The sequence below is a fragment of the Chinchilla lanigera genome, unplaced genomic scaffold, assembly GCF_000276665.1.
Source record: "Chinchilla lanigera isolate Chin_1 unplaced genomic scaffold, ChiLan1.0 scaffold00027, whole genome shotgun sequence".
Classification (NCBI taxonomy): domain Eukaryota; kingdom Metazoa; phylum Chordata; class Mammalia; order Rodentia; family Chinchillidae; genus Chinchilla; species Chinchilla lanigera.
Window position 1 is genome coordinate 8594792 of NW_004955428.1, and position 15695 is coordinate 8610486.

The window sequence follows — 15695 nt, forward strand, 5'->3', positions numbered from 1 at the left end:
GGAACTGATGAGAAATAGACTCCATTTTCACAGTATATGCAAAGGGCGGTCTGTTCTGAGCACATGAGAATGTGGTTGTATAGTGTGGCCACAGCAGCTGGCACAGTGCATTCTGCTTTCCAAGGATACTCAGGAAGAAAACTTCATGTTTTTTTAAATCTGATTTTATCTCAAATTGGAGATTTCATGGTAAGCAAGCATAGCAAAATTATTCTGGTCCAAAATGTTGACAAAAAAAATGCCTCTCACGCAAATCAACCTGAACGGAGAATGACAAGACTCTGAGAATGTTCTCTCCTGGAAGCAGAAAAGAGGAGAGGACACTATGCTACAATTTGCCTTTTATTTTCTAAGTTCCCAATAGCAGTCCTTTTAATATCCTCATACCCTCCTTTGAATAATGGACATACTAATACGTTCGTGCTTTGGTGTGTTTTGTGTTAGGTGTGTTAACCCACAATCTTAAGTTCACCAAAGCAATGGTCCATAATATGACTAAGCATGGGGTGGCTCTGCTTTGCAGTCTAAGATGAAGTATTATACTCTACAGTGTTATATCCTAAGAATCATTGAGCCACACAATAGCAGTTTCTAGTGGTTAGTAGAATAATCACTAATTGATGTTCATAGACAAAATCCAAAGTCTAAATCCCTCGTACCATTTTAACGCAACATGGGGAAAGAAATGGCCTTATATATTCTTTGAGATGGGTACCTGGACTGAAAAAGTTCTAGGATAAACCGGCTGGCTAATGCTACACTTTCTGTTCTCAGACAGCGCAATCTTGTCCAGGCACTCAGTTCTCTTGGTTCTCTCAGTTCTCTCATTTCTCTCTCTTCCCATTATTGTAGCTTCAACAATCCCCCAGCTAAACCCCTATTCCCTAAAGATTTTTTTCAACCTCACTGCACCATTGTTTTCCATCTTTCCATCATACCCCACTTTTTACTCCTGCTCCTTCTTCTCTTCCTGTTTTTCATTCCCATCTCCTTTTTCTTTTTCAATTTCCTTTCTCATAATCTCTCTTCCTTGAAAGCTTAGACTTCCATCTTCCTTTTCAGTTATTTCTATCAGAACTAATAAAGGAACTCTGGATGAATTATTCTGTTTCTCTAGGAAGTCCAACTCTTAACTCATTAGTGCAAAGAGCAGTGAGATAAACAGACTTACACGGATGAAAGTGCTCCCTCTGTGTTCTCAACAAACCTGCCTGTCCCTCTTCTCTATTTACAGGCACACAGCAGAGGGATAGACACTCAGCCATCATATGGTTAGATTCTCACTATCATACAATGTTTTAAGTTAACATTCAAGTTAAAAATTAAATGTTATATGTAAACATGAGTATAATGCTTTTTCTACACCAAGCATTTCTTACCAACAACAGTGGAACACACTAATGAATGCTGCTCTTTATTAATTTTGATTAACTAATACTGCTTTTCAGCTTTGCTCTATACAAAGGTAGTGCTTTAATAAATGAACTGTTCATCTAATCAGTGAAATTTTTCAGGTGTCTGTGTTATCAAAGTCTCAATGATTGTGATACACAAAAACAAAATGGGTGCTAAGAAATACAAGTGAAGATATTTCTTCACATGTTAATATTTTTTAAAACCCATACATTTTGATATATGTGTCTACTTCTTCCCACAAAACTGCAAGCACCTGTGTATGAGAACTGCACCTAGCATAATTTTTTCCAGAATTTAGAACAGTTTTTGACAAATATCAAAGAAATTTTTGTTAGAACCATGTTTGAGTTGATTATCACCATTTATACAGGCATTAAATATCAGCAAAAATAGCACATGCTCAAATAAGAGAAAATTTGACATTTGGAGACATTTGTATATCTTTTCTCTCTTCAACATAAAAATTATGTACACAAACATATAGCTATATATAACACATAAACATCCGTGCATAAAAATAGGTGCATACACATATTTTGAAGACTTTTACTCTTATAAACCCAGTTTATGCTTGAGAGAAGAATTACACTAATTGCTCTTGGAATTTTCAAGTAGATTATTTACTCAAGTAATTTGAATATATTAAATGTATTTTCTGAGAATTATATGTATTGGCATTCTTTCCTAGTGTGTGTGAAGGTGAGGAAAAATGTACAAGTAAGACTTTGCTGTTATACATTTTTAATTATAGTTACTAATTTTAATTGCTTTTATTAATATTTTAAAGAAGTAATACTAGGAATATGCATCTATACTTGATTTATACAAAAAAGATGATAAACATACCTGTGGAATTAATAAAGAATAATGCATACAGATTACATGTATAACACTTTCTTTAAAAATATCTTTCTACTGTAATTATTTAAACTATCCCATAAAAATGAAACATCCCAGTATACAGCTGTGATTATTAATCTGATAAATCAACTTCATTGGATTAAGAAATACTTAGATTAGTAAAGTTCACTCCTAGCTTTCTGTGGGTTGGGTACAGAGATATCTGTGGCCTTGGGCAAAATAAATGGTCTCTATCCACTTCCTCACTGGCATTATTCTCCTGTTTTACTCTCTCCACTGTCACATACTGAGCAACTTTGCTTCACCATGCCCTTATGTCATTACCTTCTTGCCTTGGGGCCTGCCTATCATGCAGTGAATATTCTAGAACATGATCTAAACTAAACTTTTCCTCCTTTCATTTATGGGTGTTAAGTATTGGGCCCAGGAGTGGGAAAGTTAGTACAGATAACTGAAAAATGGGATCATTACTATTCCTGTACTTGATCATATAGTTTAGATGTCCTTAAACCTACTTTGCTGAAGGAATTTGAAAATGCAGGCTAGAGAATACTTAGTATGCAGTAAATAGAGCCAGATGGATGATTCTGGTCAGAGCTCAGAAGACCAGAATGGGGATAAGAATATAAACAACAAAGCCCTGACTCGGGAGGTTTTATTTGGGAATAAGCATTTCACTTATAATTTGACTACACACCATGATTGTTACACTTTAGAAACATTTGTCTGCATTTTACCCATATTTTAAAATCAGAAGAGACTCATGAGTCACTTAATCTGGCAGATAAACTTTCAGACTTTGGAATGGGCACTGTGCTTATAATGAGAATCATAGGCACAAGGCAAAGCAAAAAGAAAAAAAATAGAAAAAAATTAAATTTCTAGTCAGAAGGTACCACCTTTAAAGTTGGGTCAAAGAAGGTGTTGCTGGTGGAGAAATTAGTGTCACTAGAAAGAAACCAAGTGCCATCTATAGGGGCAAAAGGAAATATGCCTTGAGGATCTCTCAGAAATCAGGAAGACTTCACTCACCTAGTGTCATGAGTGAAAAATTATAAATCTTCATTTGAGAAGAGAGGGTTTGGTATACCTGATGCAGAAGGGACCCCTAGGAAATTGATTGCTCAAGTTTTATTTCACTGTACTCAACCACCTAAGCACTTAGAAGTTACTGCAGCCATTGTCCAAGGTGTTCTGTTTACTGCTCAAACAGGAAACTAATCTTGGTATTATCCACATGATTCTAGTTTTACTGTCATACAGAGTACAAGATTTGTGGGGTCACAAAGGCTTCTTTATAGATTTCAATGCAAGGTCTAGAAAGCCATCCACTTGAGAGGGTGGTATACGAAACTGTGAGAATGAAGTCAGAGGTGCAGTGGAGGACTCAGGAATTTAGATGTCAGGAGCATGGAGTCTGTGACAAAGAGAGCTACAGCCTGAGAGTAGAACCAGTCCCAAAGACAAACTGTACAGCTCGCAACCAGCAAGTTCGTAGAGGTGGAATCTTCCAAGCCATATGGAGCCTCATCTCGCTACCCTGTGCCCCACTTGCCAGATACAGAGCTACAGGCCTTGATGTTTTCCTTGCTAGATTTTAATCTTGCTTTGTTCTGATTCTTTTCTGTCCCTATCCCTTCACCGTGGAAGGGAATGCTTGCCCTGTGCCATTTTTCCTTGGGATTTTTGCAACATTTGAAAGAAAAATTACAGAGGTCTACTGCTAAAAGTTTGACTTAAGTCCCAGAAGACTTTAGATTTAGAGTTTTGAAAAATACTAGAATCATCGAGACTTTAGGGAAGGGATTATGGTGTTTCTCATTGTATGCTGGGTAGTTGTATTATATTAGGTGGAACTATGAACTTGACATTATCTTTACTTTGAGATTAACTATGTTAAGTATAATGGATTAAGAAATACCTAGCAGATTAGTAAAGCACTGAGTGTGTCTGTGTGTCGTGAAGGATTTGGGGTACTGTGTATTGTCCTTAGCCAGTTCATTTCCAGCACTGTTTCTCTGCTCTGGTTTCTGGTAGCCATGAACTGAGAAGCTTTGCTGCACCACAGATTTCCAGCATGAATTTCCTTCCTTGGATCCTGCTGATCATGTACTGAATCTCCTAAAATATCATCTAAATTAAACTTGTCCTCCTTTTAGTTGTGGGTATTGGGTGTTATGTTCAGCAATATGAAAACTAATACAATAATTAAAACTTTTATAAATTTTAGTCATTTTTTCCAGTGGCTTCCTATCGGATCTATATGAGATTATGAAATGTCATTAATAATAAAATATGATTGAATCTCAAAGATCATACATTTCAGTCTTTCACAATGGAATTCCTTTTGTCATGCTTTTGCTATGTTTATATAGTGTTTGCTTGTTACCTAAACTGTGACCATAAAAACCAGCCAATTTTAATTTTTAAGCTTTTCTATCTTTTAGCGATTTCTCAAACTATGGTAAATGTTCCTTATATAACTGTTATGTGTTCTGCTCCCTAACACAAACATTAAGCTGAAATTCACTTTCTCAAGAATTCCAAAATCCTGCATTAAACTGTTTTTCAAGCTTTTAAGTTAAAATTTTTTGTTTTTCCAAGTAAGAGTCTTACGATGTGCCTTATTTTTATCTTGTTTGACTGTCACTTATAACTCATAAGTTTAGTTAGTATTTCTGAGAAGAAAAAGGTATAGGTATATATACTATATACTAGTATATAGTATAAAGTATAAATATCAACTGAAATGATTAGGTTGGAATTTCCATGATGGTGGTTTGGTTTGGGCTGGTTTGATTTGGCTTTGCTTTGTCTTCTTTTGTTTTGTTTTTGGTAGCACTTGTAAATTTTCGATGATCATTTAATTATTGTGAGTATCAATGACATAAGAGAAACTATACTTTAGTGATAAAAGAAGGAAAGGTGATGATAAGATTATAAGAAGGCAGAAGAAATGATAGAAATCCCTAGAGTATTTCTCATTGGAAGTTAAATTACTGACAATATTGTGTCTACATCACAAATAAACTATAGCAGAGAGCATAAGTTCAGTAAAAAATGAAGTAATTCATCTTATGCTTGGTTATTTTTTGCGAGGAGTAAAAGCAATCATTTAAAATAAATTCTTTAATAGGTATACATAGATGAAAGCATCAAATGAACAAAATGTCTCAACTAATAATTGGTAAAGAAAGAGAAAATAAATTGTGGTTAGTAAAGGAAATGTAAGAAGTGGAAAAAAATGAAAAATATGTCAGTTAAAGACTGGATGAAATGTTTATGACATTTTTAAAAAATGACAAAATAATCAATACAATAAGTTGAAAATAAAAAAAAAATGTTTTTACAGAATACAATGCCTGCCAGCAGAAATTGTGTCTCTAAGATACCTCTCTATCCATTGCTCCTTGACTGAGAAGACTGGAATGTTGGACTAGCTCAGCTACTTTGCATTTTATACTATGGCATGGTAGGGACAAGGATAGTGTTGATGAGACTGAAAATCTGGAGTTTGAGTAAACAATATTGGGCTAGGAGAAACTGAGGTTGGCAAAGGTTAGAGGGCATTACTTTAGGACCGAGGGCATTACCTCGGACCTTTAGGACCGAGGATTATATTCACTAGAACTTCAGTGTAAGGTTAAAACACAAGTCTAGTTACAGGGGCCACTTATGAAAGTCTACTGAAGATCCACAGAGAGAAAAATTTTCTCTTGGAGATGTATAAATGAGGTAGGTGTTTGAATCAAAGCTTGATGATTCATACTGGTTACAATTTCAAGGAGAGTTTGGAGTACAGTAGACACAATTATGGTGCTTCTCCAGAAAATGTCTTCAAAAATCTCTGATCAGTACTGTTTGACCTGAGAAATTAACTTTTGGATTTCCCAGAAATGATGTAAAAAAAAAAAAAAAAAAAAAAAAAAAAGAACTAGCCATGGAGTCATTTTAGGTTTGTATCCACAAGACCTGTACAACTTCTTTAAACTTTATGAGTCACTATCTTCATCTCTAGATTGAGAAAGTATCTACAACATATTGTTTTATAAAAATTAAATGAGGTACTTCACACAACATGCATGGAATGGAATAAGGTTCACAACAAGGTCTAGTTTTTTGCTTTCTGTATTATATTAGATAGTTTTACATTCATACATATGTCACAATTTCTTTCACAAATGGGGTAAAATCAATTACAGAATAGTTTATAAAATTGATTAGCCTGATTTTACCATGGAAACAATCTCTTTCCTCAGGTTACCTTACAGTACAGATCCATGTACACTTATGTATTTCTGGATCATGATTAATCATGTTACATTATCCTTCCCTCGCATTCTCTTTTCTGTGGATCATCTGTTCTGAAATTTTTCTGAGTAGAGGGCTTTTGTGGGTCATTTAAAATTAGTCCAAGTCTCTTCTGGGAGCAGAACAGCTGGAGAGGATCTCAGCTGTTTCTGTGTATAAATTCCAGAGGTCCAGGGATATCCCTCAGGACTTTATTAGCTCAAAGTCCCTGTCCGTCAAAATGCTATGTCTTCCAGAATCTCAAGATGCCTCATTCATAACCTGTTGATGCATTTGTGTACAATGCCTTCTTGACACACTGTCTATTAGGAACTCACTCTGGATGGTCTTGTGAACTCTTTAATCAGCTAGCTGAAGGGAGATAGAGATGTGCTATGAAGACATTAGGGGAAGATAAAGAAATAGGAATAAAGCTATCAAAAATAAAGACATTGCAAACTGATACCAGATTGGGTAGATAAGGGGAAATACTAATTAGAGTGGAGAAAATTAAAATTTTTCTTGATTTTTTTTGTTTTTATGGGCGTCTGTTGTGAAAATACTTCCTCAAGTACTTAGGTAGTATTTTTGAAAAATAAAAAGACATCATCATGTTTGGTGAAATTTCAGAAAGTGTATTTAACGTGAATCCATTATAAAATAAATGAACAGAGTGTGTATTTGGAAAATAAATAAAGATTTTAAAGTTCTTACCTTTTTTATGTTCGAATTGTTAAGATTCCTCATAATGATACAATAAATTTTGATAAGTTAGTGTTGTATGGGCTCTTAATTTTTGCTCAGTTTTTTTTAGCATTTAAGACAAAGATGATATTCAACAGAGAGTTGTTTTTATAAATTAAATACTAAAATTTCAGTAGAGTAATTTTAACACAAAATTTAACTTCTAATTATATTACAGTTTCAGCTGTGCATAGATAACAATTATAGAGATTTTAATTCCCAAGGTCATTCTCAGTTCAGGACCTCATCAGTAACATCCAGATGACTGTATGTGAGACCCAGGTTCTCTTTCCAGTTAGGTCTTGTTTGCTCATTCTCATCTCTGGTGAGGAATGATGTATATGAAAGCACAGTTTTACAAATAATATTAATCATAAGTTACAGTGAACTATTTTTACATGAAGAAGCAATTAACATTAGCTTGAAAATAAAAGTATTTTATTCTATATGTGCCCTTCTTGGAGAAATATCAACAGGTTTATCTGGGCTTGTCCACAATAAATGATTTAGAATAAATCAGGGAATTTGTGAAGGAGAAAGCAGGGGCAAGACGGCAGGAGGTTAAGTAAGTTATAACAATTAAAAAAAAAAAAAAAGGACTTCCTATTTTCATTTGAGGCTAACTCCACATGCCCTGAAAGGTGATTATAACTGACTGTTGGCAGAACTGAGCTCCTTTTGGTAATGCAAAGAATGTGCATATGGTTACAGCTTTTGTAGGACATGATTGTACGGTTGCATTTCCAAGGTCTCTCTTTCAAATTGTTAAATTTTGAAGGAGTCACTGAATCTCCGGAATCATGTTACAGTTGTTAGAAACTATTAGAATAGTGGTGTATAAGATTAGGTGTATATGCCATCTTCGATGTAATAATCTCTAGCTCATTGGAAAAGAAGAACATAAAGACACATTTCTGAGCACAAAGACAGCTATGTGAGTGGAAGTTTTAAAAAGGGACACTTTTTTTTTAAACAAGAAAGACATGCAAGCCTATGCCTTTTATAAAGCTCTTTACAATGATTCATAGAGAAAGTATTCTGCATGACATCAGAAGTCCACGGTGAGTAATGCTAAGATTCCAGACATTAAAGAGATTTTAATATCACATTTTTAAAGAAAGAAATGTCACTCAGGACATGCTTCAGTTAATGGAAGGATGACAGTCTTCCTAGAATATTATGCTGCTCACTGTGGAACAAGGGTTTATAAATCTTATGAAAGAAATAAGGTAAGCAATTGAGACTGTATGTTACCAGGCTATAAAAGACCATGATTGTTATAGAGTGGTGTCCTAGGTGCTTGTCTTCAGAGACTGAAAGGAAATATTTCAGAAACTTAAAGATAACAACAAAGAAAAAGATTATAGAGACTTTAAAGACTTTGTTTTAGATAGTTGTGGGCAGACTAAACAACATTTCTGACTGCTCTGAAGTAAGTTTTCAATGGAATAAAAATTCCTCTAATTTCAAGGATTTTTTTAAATTTTGTTGTTAGGTGACAGATAATTTTATAAAGAACAATGAGAAGAAAAGGTGTTATAGAAATCCACTGTAAATTCCCAAATTAATAATTTAAAAGGTAAAGACAGATTAAATTCTGTAAAAATGCAGCTTCTGGTCTTATTGATAAAATTTTAAAGCCATCCCTGTTTCAATAGTTTGGGAGTGGTGCCAATGGTGCTGATGAGCAAGTGAGGATAACTGGTAACTGAAGGATAGAAACAAGAAGAAGCCGGTGGGGAAGTGTGACCTGCCAGAGTGATGGGAGTTCTGCTCCATACATGAAAGAGATCCCCATAATTAATTTACTCATTTTTTCAATTTTCAAAACCATGAATGTGTTGATGTTTTATCCTCCTTCCAGTGCACATGTTACCATGCTACAATTTCATGGATACTGGTAGACTCGATCACTCCTGATGGTAGCAGTAGCCAGTCAATAAGCATAGTTTTATGTCAGTTCATAAAGCACAATTCTCAAATGGCCATGTGAAGACAGATGGCCACAACCCATGTGTTTTGTAGGTTACATTAAAGAAACAGAATATGAGAATAATGGGAGTAGAGATCTTTTGTAAAGCAGAGAAGACTAAAAACACTTGATATTTGCTGTGTAGTTTCCAAGGCTTTTCACTATATAAACAGCCTAGAAAGATAATGGGAAAACTGACTGTTAGAGCCACTGTCTGCAAACAAGGCAGAAGCACAAAAATTCTATGGAGAACTGCTGTCAATATCCACCTCTTATTTGCACATCATCTTGACTTATAGCAAATTTTGAATGAATTTTGTTGAGCGTCTGCTTATTTGTTTATATTCATTGTTGCTATGGTTACCACCAAAGTCTCCAAGCAAAGGAACAAGGCAAGTCTATAGTACTGATCACAGTCATGCTCCCTGGGATTCTACAACCAACCAGATGAAGAATTCCCATAGACCAGAGATGGCGAACCTTTCAGAGCTTTCAATGATACAAACAGCTCCCTGTGAAACACATGCTATAGGTTTGCCCCACTGCTTCAGACTGTCAGGGACCACCAGGGATGGAGAAAATCTTTCTTCTTCTTTTTTTTTTACACTGATCTTTCCAAGTGGCCTGAGGCCCTAATACAAGGACAGGAGAATATATCTGTCATTGCATAGGACTTGCTCTGGTTTGCACGGATAAAATCAAGGATAAAGTATGAATGGTTTCTTGGGCTGAAATATTGTTGGTTTTGTGTTTTTGGGTTGTTTTTTTTTTTGTACTGAGAATTGAACTCAGGAGCATATGCTTGCTAGACCGGCTCTTTTGCTGCTAAGCTATATGCCTGGTCCAAAATATTTTTCTTGATTATATCAGGGAAGTTAGGATCAAGTTGTGTTATTACTGTTTATAATTGAATGTCTTCCATGACAGACAGACTGCACCTAAATTACAAATTAATTAGTTTTCTAGGAAGATCATCAAAGGGTTGCCTCCTTTTAGAGAACTCTCTGTAGTCATTTGAGAGATACATCATAATTTAGTGTATTTTCTTAAAAATTTGAAATCTCTTATCACCATTTCCAAAGTGCAAGTTACTGTGGTTATAGGATGGAGACAAGTTAATGCTTGGCTGCTAAGCAAAATACGATTCCATAGATCTGCTTTTTATCCTTGAATACAGTTAGAACTTGTGTCCTTAGAATTTTTGTGGCTCATAGAGACCTAGAACCTTAGAGTCACAGCTCATAGCTTCTGTGATCTGTCCTCGTAACTAACTGGTACATCTTAGCATTTCCAGGGCAGCTCAAACAGAATGGGATTTGAGGGATTGTCTGACCCTAGTCAGGCCAAGGCATGCGCACTTGTCTGTGGTAAAAGCTGGGCCAAAGTCATTGACTAAATAATAACTACAGAATGGGGATGTGTGGAAAACATCTGAGGTTTGGACAGTTGTTTTACGTGGGGAATGCAGGAGCTGAGGCTATCCCTGCTATTTTAAATAGACTCACAGTTAGTTTTAGGATAATGACATTTACATCATAGTCCAACATCCATGTAGTAAAGGAAGGAAGACTTACCAGACAGGTATTTTGTAGTATTTTCCACATTTAGGAGAGGAATAAATTGTGTTTTTTCTTCACGAGCAACTCTCTGAGGTGATTCTGAGGGTCAAAGACCACTAGCCGTCTTGTCTTCATAGTGTGTCTTGAAATCTAAGCGATCCCTGAGATAATTTGCAGAACATTCTCTTATTTGCCACAATATAGTGTCTGTTTCAGGAGCTATAAGTTCACGTTTCTCCCAATCACCCCATACTTGTACCTGCACTCTTATTCATAAGGGGCAGATACAGGAGACAAGGACACTTTCTGAAACTCACCGCGTCCTAATGTTGCGTATTTTAAACAGCATGAATCACAGTCAAGTGGTTTGGTGACTAGCACACTGAACAAAAAATGGTCATTATGATGTAGGGAGATGTCAATCCAGGAAGAACATCATTTGCCCAAATTAGGATAGAGAGTGAACCCACTGGTCCCTAGTTAGCTAGATTACTCATTGTAGAGCATGCTGGTCAGTCCTGCAGGGTGGTGACACTAGAGAAAAGAAAAGGTGTTAGCCTCAGAAATGAACAGCAGAGAATGCCAGACATTACAGTGGGTCTACATAAACTACCCTTTTGGTTCAGAATATTACCCAGCAGAAAAATGAATAAGATAGTTACTTGCTGAGGAAAGCCACATTCAGTAACTAATATCTTTTACTAAAACTTTGGAGAATCAGGAGTTTAGGAAGATGGAGTCAGAATACCTTTGAGTTGGTTTTTAAAAAGGACTTTCCATTTCTCAATAATAGAAGTCTGTAGGCAGTGTGGAATATAGAAAGTCTATGGAATATCTTGGTCATTGGGCCATTGCTGAATAGGTTTTCTGATAAAAGGTATTCTATCATCAGATTGCAAATATCCCCAGTTCCAAAAGCTGAAAATGTAACAATTTGACTCCAAAGAATACAGCCCCAGTGAACTGGCTGAACTTCAGCAACCACACTGGAACCTAAAATGGGTCAATGACAATGAAATCCTAGTGATAGCTCCAAGAGGAGACACCCAATAGAGGTTGCAAAGTGTGGGCAGAAATCAATGCAAGGTGACTTTCTTTGTCTCAAAAATAGAGTCATGCGTACCGAGAGCATTTATGGCAATGTGAGTGGTGAGATTTCAATCCGTTTGATACTGGCCAACTCATGAGTGAAAGATCCTTCACATGGGGTTCTGTAAGAGGTAAGTAAATGTTTCTGCAAGGAGCAGAGTTTATTATCACAGCTCAGTGTACCCAGGAAGGTTGCCCATTTGTTGGTCTGCTAATCTACGGGACTGGACCTTTGGCTCACAAATAAATTCCTAACACAAATTTAGCTGTGAAATCCATTGTCACTCAATTCAGTTGTAAAATTTACAAAAGCAGTTTACTATGTTGACCTAAATTACTCACCTGTAAAATTGAATTTTATTTCTCAAAATAAGCTGAGAACTGTGTTTTGTGCCCAAAGCAGATCAGTTGGCCCTAGGTACTCCAGTCTAACAAGGAAGCAGGCAGAACTGTAACTTGGGCATCAATATCAAACGTAGCCATAAACATCTGACTTCTTCCATGCCCTAAAATATCTCAGTGTGCTTAATGGGCCTATAAAATCTGTCTTCCCTTTGGGAATAACAAACTTTTCTTGCCCCAACTGGTGATACAATGTGGCCACTATTTTTCTATGAGATCCGATAATTTTTTTCTCAAATCCCATAAATCTCCCGGCAAGATCCCTAACCTCTTTCCCAAAAGCCACATCGATATCATGATCCTATCTTCATCAATAATATTATCGAGAACTATGAAGGGTCTGAAATTTTGCCCTACTTGTAAGCCAATAAATTACTTGCCATAGTTTCCTGAAAGATATAAGAAAAAAAGAAAAAAGAAAAAAAAAAAAGCATTCCTGGATCAGAGACAAAAACTTTACTAATCACAGCAATAGCATCACTCACTATTAATATTTTCTGTGGCACTTCTTTAAATGCACATTGCCCCAGAGTGATGAGCAAAGGCCCAGGAAGTACCTCTGCTCAGTGGATTGCATAATAGGGGAGTAGCCCAGAATTTAGAAAGCCTCACTGCTTTCCAGTGAGCAGAAAGCAAGCCTGCTTAGTGTTCCAAAGAAAGACAATGTCTCTAATTGCAAAGCTTTAAACAAACTTGCACTTTTGCCTTCAGAAAAAAAAAACCAAAAAACTATCTTTATCTTTCCAGGCTGCTTACAATACAAACATTCTTTAAACAATAGGTCAGAACTAAAACAATGGGGCCTCTATTTATAAGATGAGAAGAAATGGGAGTGACTTATGAAGAACTGTCTGCCAACTCCTAAATCATGAGGTTTGAAAACTTATTGCATGTAAGCTTTTGAGGTAAACATTGAGAATATAGTGGTGACTTAGAAACAGTCCTTGTCTTGTCATGTTAGAGAGAGCACTGATGGTGTTAGCACATCAGGGGTGATGATGTCTATTTAAAAATTAAAAAAAAAAATTATATACATGTATATAATGTTCATATATGTGATAATAGGATAGGTAGAGAGGAAATTAATACCAAGAAGTTAATCGTAAGAATGACCCCTTGGCAACTACTGACTAGTAGTTCTAGTATAACAGAAAATCCCCCCCGAGATAGTATACTTCAGTTTCTTAGTTGCCCAGGCAATAGTTTCTTTTCCAGTTTCAGCTCCTTCTGTCTCTTAAAAGACGGCACGCCTGTAATCCCAGCACTCAGGAGGATGAGGCAGGAGGATCGTTGTGAGTTCGAGACCAGCCTGGACTACAAAGTGAGCTCAGGGCCAGCCTGAACTGCACAGTGAGACCCTGTCTCAAAAAGATTTAAAAAAAAAACAAAAAAACAAAAAAAACTCAGTTGGTCATTATAGGTAAATGGATGCAACTAGAGATCATACTCATAAGTGAAATAAATCAGACTTACATGTGTAAACATTTTATTGTTTCCATAGTGTAAGAAACTGAAAGAGTAAATAAAACCCAAAATGTACAATAGATACTGTGAAAGAGAAAGAAATTGCTCAAAGGAAGGAACAACTGGGATTGGTAAAGGAGAATAAGAGAATGGAAAAAATAAATATATGGATAGCTGGGATAATTGCACTGCTGATGTCTAATGGTTCATTGAAAGGAACAGTTAATGCTTAAATTTTTTGACCAATTTTGCAGGCTTATATCTGGTAATCTGAACAACTAATTTGAAGACAACAATATGCAATATAACGATGATTGGTGGGGTTGGTGATATAGCTTAGTGGCAAAAGCGCCTGCCTAGCAAGTCCAAGGTCCTGTGTTTGATTCCCAGTACCAAAAAAACCCCAAAATAATAATAAAATAATAACAATTGATGAATTCCTACCATCTTGTCTAATGAAGCTGTGTATTATTTCTAATGTTTTAGAAATGATTTTTGTTCTCTTTAATCAATCTTGCCTTCCTTATATCTGGTAACCTGAGGAACTTCCTTGAAGGTAACAATAAGTAATATAAGAACCACTGTTGATTCCTATCATTCTGTTTTGAAGCCCTGTATCTTTTTTTATTATTTTTGTTTTATTTTTTTCTATGTTGGTGATATTTTGCTGTTGTTTTTTAAATTCTTTTTAAAATAAAAAAAAATCTTAAAAAGTTGGCCACGGTGATGCATTACTGGTCACTATAATGCACATTGTATAAACCAATTGCCAGTTAACAAGCTATTCTGCCTCTCTACTTCCTGCTTGCTCATCTCATATAAGCCCTAGACCCCCAGAGGTCAGGGCCTGATATTTTAGGAACGATCCCATCAGTGCCCATCAGTGTAAATAAGTCTGCCTCCAAATCCTGGGTGTCCTTTCAGAGTTTCTGCTTTCCTTTACACGAGAAAGTTAGCACAACAACAAACATCAGAAAATGCAACTACATAGCAAAGTGAGACGGCAACAGCAGGAATTGTTACCTGAAGAAAGTTTGCCTTGAAAACAGAAAACTAGAAATCTATGGGGAAGGAACTTCACATCTGGCAAACTTTTTTGGCTATTTGGAGTTTGTTAGTTGCATCCAGGATCCTTGATCTAGTAGCAAGTTGTTGCACCACAAAACCTGTTTGCCTCTTATAGAAATGGTCTGGGGCAAGCCAGGGAGGACAGTTCAGCTGGTTCACAGCCTATTGAAATGATCTAGTAAAGCCCTCCATGGGGAGATGCATGAAATTTGGAGAAGAATGAGAAGATGAGGTATAAGTAAGGGACAAGTGTCTACATCCACTGCCAATTTGTGTCACTTTCACTGCAGTGACTTTCACAGACTTTAGCCTAGAAGATTTTGAATTTTAAGTATATGGAACCTGGAACTACGTTTTCTGTTTACAATTTGAGTAACTAATGGTCAAAGATTAATACAGATGAATAAATGTTAAAGTGATGAGCAGAATAAGTCTCTGTTAAAATTAGGGAGGAACTTCCCACATGAACATCAATAAATAATACCAGTGGGCATGAGCAGCACTCAGATGGATGTGTATGGGTAATCCTAGAATCTTTCTGATATGAAGAACAAGAGAGTGGTCCTCAATCTTTCTTTCTCCCTCAGTGCTAGAGTAATAGGACTCCTTTTTGAAATGGCACATGTTCCTTTAAGAATCTAGACTATATAAAGAATTTTAAAAAGTCAGGCCCCCAAAATTCAAGGACTCAATCCAAATACTGGCATCTGAGACAACTACATATTTCTCAGATGAAGGAATATAAACAGCAAATAAATATATGAAAAAGTGTTCAACATCACTGGTCATTAGAGAGATGCAAATTGAACAACACTGAGATTCCATCTCAC

At 36.0% G+C, this 15695-nt stretch overlaps 1 long non-coding RNA gene across 1 annotated transcript; it reads right to left on the bottom strand.

Annotated features, from left to right (window-relative positions):
- Positions 1–148: 148 nt before the first annotated feature.
- Positions 149–11184, bottom strand: LOC106148755. The gene is made up of 2 exons (XR_001234426.1): positions 10858–11184; positions 149–297 (listed from the first exon to the last, which is right to left on the bottom strand). It is a non-coding gene; the product is annotated as an uncharacterized LOC106148755 (long non-coding RNA).
- Positions 11185–15695: the final 4511 nt, after the last annotated feature.